We start from the raw sequence: 9,995 nt of genomic DNA, 5'->3' as shown, positions 1-9,995 counted from the left end.
TTAGAGATTGCACTGCTCACCTCCTGTGTGAGGAAGGTGATAAAAAAGGTGACCTAAAAAGTGTCTACTTGCCCAACCCTGCCCTGATTACCATTATAACTGGGGTTCCCACCCTGTGGTCAAAACACAAAAAAATGTACAGAAGCTTCTTCAGGAAGGATTCCACTCCCCATCAGTGCATGGACCATGTGTACACTCATAGACAATGGAATTAATTTTATTGTTATTTAGTTGGACTGAAGAAAATTTCAAGAAAATTGTAGGCCATTATTTCCACTTGAAAAACTCCTATTTATCCACTTGATATTATGCTACCAATCTAGTTAATTTCTAGATCTAATGATTCCAGTTTCACTAGACAGAATATTGTAGAGATTTGCGACTCTGTTTATTCTTCAGTGTACCTCTATAACTAAGGTTTCACATATGGTTTCAAAGTCATCATCAGTTTGTCAAGCTGGTATTTGGACAGTATTAAAATTGACTTTTTAAATATTGTCCAAAATGTTTATTTCAAAGAATTAAAGGTTCTCAGGGATTTGGTCTCCCCATCAACTGTTTACAGTAAAAAAAAAAAAAAAGTCTTAGAAAAATATGAATAACCAAATTATCAAAAAGAAATAGGTTAATAAGGCCTTTAAAAAAAGACTATAATGCCCCATTCCTCTCGGTTAGGAAACAATTGTTTGTGAAAGTAGTTTATTCACAATTAGTGAACTTCAGAGGCAGTCAAAGGCATTTAAGGCTTATGAGAGAGAGAATGGCAGGGAGATATTATTCATTTTAAAAATCAGTTAATAAAGGATCCAACTTTCTCTCATATACATGACAGACCTTTGGATTTAAAATCAGGCCAAGAGCCTTCCAAATGACAGAAGCTACAGATGCCCCGGATGATCTGGTGGCAAAAATCTGCCATGGAGAATAGATCCATAAACAGGAGAAAACGAAAATTAACTAATAAGCACTTGCAGAGGTCAAATCAAGTGCAATAACATTTCAAGATGCACCTTAGTGAGTCTTTCCCAGACTGTTGTGGGAAAGAGATCAAAAAGCCTCATAGGATGTCTGACGAACAATGCATCATGAAGGCAAACTTAAAAGGACACAAATAGATTTAACACCCGTTTTCTCAAATATTAGTAGTGCTCCCATAAAAGGTAAAGGTCCTGTATCACTATAATTTAAGGATTCTGAGGTAAATGATTAATTACCCTTCTGAAACACAAGTTTTATCCCTTTACCAGACAAGGGAGGGGAGCATTCCCTCAGGCAGCTATTCAACACATCATTCACATGGGTTTTTAGTTCCCCAGTGACACTGTCAATGATTTCTGCTACAGGACCATCCCTAGATGAACATTTGCCCACCAAAACACAGATGTTCCTGGTACCTATGAAGATTTTACTCTTTCCCCATTTTCTTTCATTAAAGATTCTCTCATATCTGGAACTAATTCTTGGTTGCAAACCCGGAGAATTCCTTGCTCCAACACCATTTGTTTTCTCTATTTCCCGAAAGGCCCTGTAACCCTTGGTTCTATGTAGCCCTTGATGTTTCTAAAAGACAAATTGGAGCAGCGAGCTACATGAAAATCTTCACATAAATCATCAATTCCTTCCCTCCCCACCCCACCCCAACTTGTACTAATTAGAAACTATAAATCTTGACACTCTAAGAGTTTCTAGTCTGAAGATGATGGTATTAGTTTCCTTTAGTAGAAAGAGATGCTGGATTTGCTGCCTGGTGGGTTGAGGACTTTGTTGTGAGAACGAGGCCTAGGGCCCAACCTGGGCTCATGGTTGTCAATTGTGAGTTTAGACTCAGTTTCCTTGACTCGTTCCTCCTTTCCTTTGTCACATTTCTCATCATGTTCTTTGGAAGATGGTGTATTCTCTGTAGCTCTAAGTTGCAATTTTGTGTCTTCACCTTCACGTAAAACAATATGATCCTTGGGCTTGTTTGGGTGTGCTAAGGGTGCAGTAATGGTGACTGAAGACCCAAAGATATCACTGGTCTTCCCACCAGGGGGATTCAAATGAGATCAAGCCTGTACAGGAGTAGGTTCTTCAAAGATACCACTTCCTTTGCCTCCTGGAGGATTTGACCTTTTGGGTGTATTCTGAGGTTCCTCAGGTGCTCCAAAGATGCCATTCTATTTGGTCTATTTGAAGGAGTAACTTCTTCTGGAGTTCCAAAGAGATTGCTTGAGTTTCCTCCAGGGGGTTTCATTACCCCTGGAGCTCAGCTTGCCGCCCTCGGTCTCCCGCTCCTGGAACATGCTGGCAGCGGCTGCAGCCAGACAGTGGCGGGGCGTCCCCACTCATAGACAATGCAAGATCCAACACACCTGAAATTCAAACAGCTCTTATTACAAGAGAACTCTACAGGTATCATATCTAAATAGAGTGAAACAAGGCTGGCAAATGAAGGCCAGTTTACTGAAGTTAGAGCTGGATATATAGTTTTCTGGAGTGGTGCAGTGAAGGGGAGCACTGTGGAGCTGGGGTACATTTTGGAATCCAAACTAATCTAGTCAACAAGCTAGTATGCATACCCAAAGGAGAGAATGACAGTCTCATGACAATGTAATTGCCACATGCAATGGACAGCTAAGAGGTGCAGTTCAAATCCGACCTCAAACACCACTCATGTTAGCTAGCTGTGTGACCTTGAGCAAGTTACTTAGCCCTGATTACTCCACATCCATCTCCAGGAGTGCCATCTCCAGGCCTCCTGATACAAATTTGGCCACTGGATCCAGATGGTTCTGGAGGAGAAAGTGAGGTTTGGCACAGTACCCCTTCATTCAAATCCAGTTCGTGTGCTTGTCATGGCATCAGTGCCCTGATGTCATGGTCTTCATTGAAAATAAAGGATGGTGGAGGGCAGGGGGCGGGGCGCAGAGCCAAGATGGCAACAGAAGAAGAGCCTCTCCTAGGTGTTCTCTCCAAAATATTTCAAAAATCTTAAAATTATGACTCTAAATTTTTGAGAGACAGAACCCACAAAAAGATCCAGTAAGGCAATTCTCCAGCCCAAGGTAACCTGGAAAATAGTGGAAAAAACCCGCACCATGGGGTTAGAGGGGTGCCCCATCAGAGTGAAGGAACTTCAGCCTCCAAGAAACAGCCCCAGGATGCTTGGGAGCCATGGCTCCTAGCAGCAGAAGCAGTTTCCTGACCTGCACCCCAGGGAGCACCAGGAACAACTTATAGGATTAGTGGGGAGACCTCTACCAGAGAGAGCACAAAGCCCAGGCCCTCAGGGCAGTTGCTGAGGCTTGGGAGGCAGTGGCTGGGGCAGCCCAAATCCAGGAAACTGAAGCATGCGCCTCCAGGCAGATGTGCCCTGAGTGCCCAGCCCATCAAAGGTAAGGGAATGGAGGGAGACTGCTGAGGTATGTCCTCTGTCCCTGGAACAAGACTCTGGGGCTCTGACCACACTCAGACCCTGATCAAAGTCTAGGTCCCCCATAGAGCAGAAAGCCCCCCTCCCAGCCCCGTGGCAGAGTGGTGCACTTGTGGTCATTCACAAACCAGGAGAACAGTCAGAGCCTCACACACTGAGGTCCTTGTAGGAGTGTCCCAATTAAAGCTCAAATAGCTCAGGAATCACCCCAAAACCAGGCACAGGCTGGGGAAATGAGTAAACAGAGTAAAAAAGAGGAACACCATTGGCAAATACTTTATCTATGATCCCAAGAAGGATCAAAATATTCAATCTGAAGATGAGGAAATACAAGCTTCTGCATCTAAAGACTCCATTGGAAGTTGGACTTAGGCTATGAGAGAGCTCAAAAAAGATTTTGAAAATCAAGTAAGGGAGATAGAAGAAAAACTGGGAAAAGAAATGAGAGAGATGTAGGAAAAGAATGAAAACAAAATCAGCAGCTTAGTCAAGGAGATCCAGAAAAATGCTGAAGAAAATAACATGTTAAAAACCAGCTTAGGTCAAATGGGTAAAACAGTTCAAAAATTCATTGAAGAAGGGGTGGCTAAGTGGCATAGTGAATAAAGCACCAGCCTTGGAGTCAGGAGTACCTGGGTTCAAATCTGGTCTCAGACACTTAATAATCACCTGTGTGGCCTTGGGCAAGCCACTTAACTCCATTTGCCTTGAAAAAACCTAAAAAAAATTCATTGAAGAGAAGAATGCTTTAAAAAGCAAAATTTGCCAGATGGAAAAGGGGAAGGGTATTATGTTTACTCTTTTTTTTTATAAATATGTTAAAATTTTATTCAAGAAGAATGAACATTTTATCTTTGAACAAAATGTATTAAATTGATTCTTTGAGTAGTGATTTAAAGTAATATGATCTGTCAAATCTATCTTAGGTAGTAACTTTAAAATGACTATAGAAACCGGTTGGGTTTATTTTTGTTTGATTTAGAATCTTAGTGCCCCAGCATAGATTACAGAACAGTTTTAAATATGCATTGATAAGAGGGAATTTCCAAACTAGGAATTCCCATACTGATTGACTTTTTGGAACTGGCACCCTCAAAATTGTGATCAAATACTCATTTCAGATGAGGAATGGAGTTAGGGAAAGGGAATAAGTAATTTGTAAAGCCCCTGCTATAAGTGCCAGGCACTTTTATATCATTTGATTATCACAACAACCTTGCTAGACAGTTGCTTTATCATGTCCTTTACAGTTGTGGAAATTGAGTCAAACAGAAATTGAATGACTTGCTCTGGGTCACACAGTGAGTGTTTGAATTGCCCATGGTTACTGAGAAGTCTTATGAAATTAGATTTGAACTTGGGTTTTCCCAATTCCAAGCCCAGTACTTTCATTTTACCATCTAGCCAGCTATCTCTTGTCTTCTTTTTTTTCTAGACCTTCATTTTTTTTTATTTTCTAATTTTTTTTATTCCAATTTCGTACAAATTTTTTTTTACATTAATAAAATATACTTGTTTACAAGTAAACAAAATACCCCTGCCCCATGAATATAGATAGACTTGCTTGGGCAAAAAAGTAAAGGGGAGAGAAAAAAAATTAAAATTAAAAAAAATAATAGTAATAATTGTAGGTATGGCTAGGTGGCACAATGGACAAAGCACCAGCCCTGTAGCCACGAGCACCCAAGTCCATATCCAGCCTCGTAAACCCAATAATCACCCAGCCATGTAACATGCAAGCCACCCAATCCCCACTGCCCTGCAAAAACCAAAAAGAAGAAAGAAAAAAAAAAGACCCAAAATAAAATAAAATAGTAATAATAGTAGGGGTGGCTGGGTGGCAAACAGAGCATTGGCCCTTGAGCCAGGAGCACCTGGGTCCGAATCTGGCCTCAGACACCCAAAGATCATTCTGCTATGTGGCTCCAGGCAGGCCACCCAGCCCCACTTGCCCTGCACCCTCCCCCAAATAATAATAATAAAAAATGTGCTTCAGTCTTTGTTCCAACACCATCAACTCTGTCGTGAGTGATCACATTCTTTATGATAAGTCCATCACAAAAGTTACTTCCATATTTTTCCAACGTTGCCATTGCTGATCGCAACTCCCTCCTTTCTTATTTCTCTACTACCATGTACTATATTTTCTGTCTCCTTTTGCTCTGACTCTGCTGTAGGGTCACTGAGTGGCACAGCAGACAGATCCCTGGTCCTGGGGCCAAGAAGCCCTGAGCCCCCAAACCACCCCTTAGGCCCAGAATCCACCTGGCCCTATGGTCCTGGGCAGGCCATCGAATCCCAGCCCCTTGCAAGAAGTAAAAAAAAAATGTGTTATATCTGAACACTGTCCCCCCATGGTCCATCCTCTCCTCCTTTATTCACATCCCCACCCCTTCCCCCTGCTCCCCCCTCCTTCTTACTCCAGATGTCTATACCCCATTGGGTATATTTGCTGTTTCCTCTCCTAGCCATCTCTGATGAGAGCAAAGGTTCCCTCATTACCCCTTGCCTCCCCCCTTCCATATCATTGCAATAGCTCATTGTAATAAAAAAAATCTTATTATGTGAAATATCTTGGACTGTTCCCCCTCTCCTTTTTCTTTCTCCCTTTCCATTTCCCTTTTTTTCCCCTATTGACTCCATTTTTACACCATATTTTATCTTCAAATTCAGCTTTCTCCAGTGCTTCAACTATAAAAGCTCCCTCTACCTGCTCTATTAACTGAGATGGTTCATATGAATATTATCAGCATCATTTTTCTATACATGCAGTTCATCCTCATTAAGTCCCTCATATTTCCCCCCCTTTTCTCCAATCTCCATGCTTCACCTGAGTCCTGTATCTGAAGATCAAACCTTCTGTTCAGCTCTGGCCATTCCAAAAGGAACATTTGAAATTCCCCTGGTTCATTGAAAGTCCATCTTTTTCCCTGGAAGAGGACATTCAGCCTTGCTGGGTAGTTCATTCTTGGCTGCATTCTAAGCTCTTTTGCCTTCCGGTATATTGTATTCCAAGCCCGACGAGCTTCCAATGTAGATGCTGCTAAGTCCTGTGTGATCCTGACTGCAGCTCCACAATATTTGAACTGTGTCCTTCTGGCTGCTTGTAATATTTTCTCTTTGACTTGGGAGTTCTGGAACTTGGCTATAATATTCCTGGGGGTTGGTTTTTAGGGATCTCCTTCTCGGGGGGATCAGTGGATTCTCTCCATTTCTATTTTGCCCTCTGCTTCTAGAATATCAGGGCAATTTTCCTGTAGTAATTCTTTGAAAATGATGTCAAGGCTCTTTTCCTGATCATGACTTTCAGGTATTCCAATAATTTTCAAATTATCTTTCCTAAGTCTGTTTTCCATATCAGTTGTTTTTTCAATGAGATATTTCACATTTTCTTCTAATTTTTCATTTTTTTGGTTTTGAAGTATTGAGTCCTGTTTTCTGTTAAATTCATCAATCTCCCTGAATTCTATTCTTTGTCTGAAGGATTTATTCTCCTCAGAGAGTTTTCTTATCTCTTTTTCCATCTGGCCAGTTTTGCTTTTTAAAGCATTCTTCTCCTCAATAACTTTTTGAACTGTTTTATCCATTTGACCTAAGCTGGTTTTTAGCATGCTATTTTCTTCTGCATTTTTTTGGATTTCCTTGACTAAGCTGCTGACTTCATTTTCATGTTTTTCCTGCATCTCTCTCCTTTCTTTTCCCAGTTTTTCTTCCATCTCCCTCATTTGATTTTCAAGGTCTTTTTTGAGCTCTATCATAGCCTGAGCCCAATTTCTGTTTTTCTTGGAGTCTTTAGATGTAGGAGCTTGTGCTTCCTCATCTTCAGACTGAGTATTTTGATCCTTCTTGGGCTCATTTGCAAAATATTTCTCAATAGTCTTCCTCTTATTTCTTTGCTTGTTCATTTTCCCAGCCTAAGCCTGTTTTTTGGGGTGCTTCCTGAGCTTTTGGGACACTCCCAAAAGGGTCTCAGTGTGTGAGGTTCTGTCCTCCCTCCTAGTCTGTGAATGAACATAAGCGCCCCCCCTCTGCCACCGGGCCGAGGTGGGGGGGCCCTGTTGTTCTATGGGGTGGGGCCTAGACTGAGATCAGGATCTGAATGTGGTCAGAGCCCCAGAGTCCTGTTCCAGAGGCAGAGGACAGAGCTCAGCAGTCTCTCTCTCTCTTCACTCCCCTCCCTCAGCTCAATGGGCTCATGTCCTGGGGTCTCCTGTTTACCGGCTCCACCTGCTTCTGTTTCCGGGTCTGGGCTGCAGAAAGACCAAGCTGCTGGCTGTGTGCCCTGAGGGCTGGGCTCCATGTGCTCGCTCTGACAGAGGTCCCCCGCTGTTCCCCCACTTTGTGCCGGTGCTCCCCAGGGTGCAGCTCAGGAGACTCCCCTGCTGCTAATAAGCCACAGCTCCCAGGGCCCTGGGGCTGCCTCCAGGAGGCTGAAGTTCTTTGGCTCTGGTGGGCCACCCCTCTGGCAGGCCACCCCTCTGACCCCAGGGAGCAGAGCCTTTCTGCTCTTTTCCAGGTTACCTTGAGTAGGAGAACTACTTCACTGGGTCCCTTTGTGGGTTCTGTCTCTCGAAAGTTTAGTTAAAGTCCTTAGTTTATGAGTTTTTATCAGAGAGCTCCTATGACTCGATCCTTTCATGTCGCCATCTTGGCTCCGCCCCCCTTATGTTTACTCTTAAACAAAAATATTTTAGTAATGTATAAGAAAAACATCACTTGTACAAAAATATTCATAGCAGCTCTGTTTGTGGTGGCAAAGAATTGGAAATTAAGTGAATGCCCATCAATTGGGGAATGGCTTAACAAAATGTGGTATATTTATGTGATGAAACACTATTGTTCTATTAGAAGCCAGGAGGGATGGGAATTCAGGGAAGCCTGGAAGGATTTGCATGAACTGATGCTGAGCAAGATAAGCAGAACCAGAGGAACATCATACACTTTAACAGCAACATGGGGGAGATGATCAACCTTAATAGTCTTGCTCATTCCATTAGTGCAATAATCAGGCACAATAGTTTATTTTTCTTCCTTAAGGATATGATTTCTCTCATCACATTCAACTTAGATCAATGTTTAGCATGGAAACAATGTAAAGACTAACAGATTGCCTTCTTGGGTGGGGTGGGTGGAGGGAAGCAAGATTAGGGGGAAAATTGTAAAAAATTAAAAAGAAAAAAAAAGAAAAGAAAGGACAGAGGTAGCTAGGTGATGCAGTGGATAGAGCACCAGCCCTGGAGTCAGGAGGACCAGAGTTCAAATTCGGCCTCAGACACTTAATAATTATCTAGCTGTGTGACCTTGTGCAAGTCACATTAACCCCATTGCCTTAAGTAAATAAATAAATAAAAACAAGAAAATAAAGGACAAACATTATTATTGTTGTTGTTGTCCATCTCTACAAAGGTAAAGGAAAGAGATTGTCCTGTGACAATCACAGGGGTGTTACTTTCTTAGATATTGCTGCCAAGACTCTCACCAGAGTCCTTCTCAATAGACTGGTAGATTCCTTTGTCTTCACCTGGAACATCTCTTCCCTGAGAGTCAGTGTGTCTTCAGAAAGGTTGAGGAACAGTTGATATGGTGTTTGCTGCCTGACAACTCCAGGAATAATGCCAAGAGCAGATCAGAGGTCTGTATATATTTATAGATTTGACTGAGGCCTTTGATACTGTCAGTTATGAGGGTTTATGGAAAATCGTCAAAATTTGCTTGCCCAGAGAAGTTCATCAGTATTGTATATCAATTTCATGATGGCCAGGTTCTGGATAGTGGATGATACTTTCGAGATTTCCCAGTCACCAATGGAGTGAAACAAGGATATGTCCTTGTTCCCATACTTTTTAGCATGATGTTTTCAGCCATGTTATCAAACACTTTCACTGAGGATGAACATGGTCTCAAGGTCACTACTGCACTGATGGCAAATTCTTCAATTTGAAAAGACTACAAGCCAAGACCAAAGTGGAGGGAATGTTGGTGAATGATCTTCTGTTTGCAGATGATTGTTCACTCAATGCAGTCTCTAAGTTGAGATGCAGGAAAGTATGGATTGATTCTCTGCTGCTTGTGCTCATTTCCAGCACAACACCATCCATCTGTGGAATCATCGATTACAGTAAATGGAGAAGTTTTGAGTACTTGTAGTCAAGTTCACTTACCTTGGCAGTGTTCTTTCCAAGGAGGTACACATTGACAATGAGATTGAACCTCTCATTGCCAGAGCTAGCTTAGTATTTGGGAGATTCTGAAAGAAAGTGTGGGAGAGAAGGGGTATTAGACTGACTACCAAACTGAAGATCAACAAAACCACTGTGCTGACCTCATTGCTATATGCCTGTGAAACCTGGACAGTCTACCAACACCATGTCAGAAAACCAAATCACTTCCATTTAACTGTCTTAGGAAGATTCTGAAGATCACCTGACAGGAGAAGATACCAGACCCCTAAGCTGTCGATCATTCACACATTACTACAGAAAGCGCAACTACAATGGTTAGTCACATTGTTCAAATGCCAAACATATACTAGCCAAAAAGACTATTTCATAGAGAAATCACACATGGCAAGCACAAGCAGGGG

General features: G+C 42.1%; 1 pseudogene; it reads right to left on the bottom strand.

Annotated features, from left to right (window-relative positions):
• Window positions 1–1,643: 1,643 nt before the first annotated feature.
• LOC141521562 (jupiter microtubule associated homolog 2 pseudogene) lies at window positions 1,644–2,282 on the bottom strand (annotated as a pseudogene).
• Window positions 2,283–9,995: the final 7,713 nt, after the last annotated feature.

This window comes from Macrotis lagotis, chromosome 1 (genome assembly GCF_037893015.1).
Source record: "Macrotis lagotis isolate mMagLag1 chromosome 1, bilby.v1.9.chrom.fasta, whole genome shotgun sequence".
NCBI classification, from domain to species: Eukaryota; Metazoa; Chordata; class Mammalia; order Peramelemorphia; family Peramelidae; genus Macrotis; species Macrotis lagotis.
The sequence above is the reverse complement of the archived record's forward strand: the minus strand, read 5'-3'. Positions and strand labels throughout refer to the sequence as shown.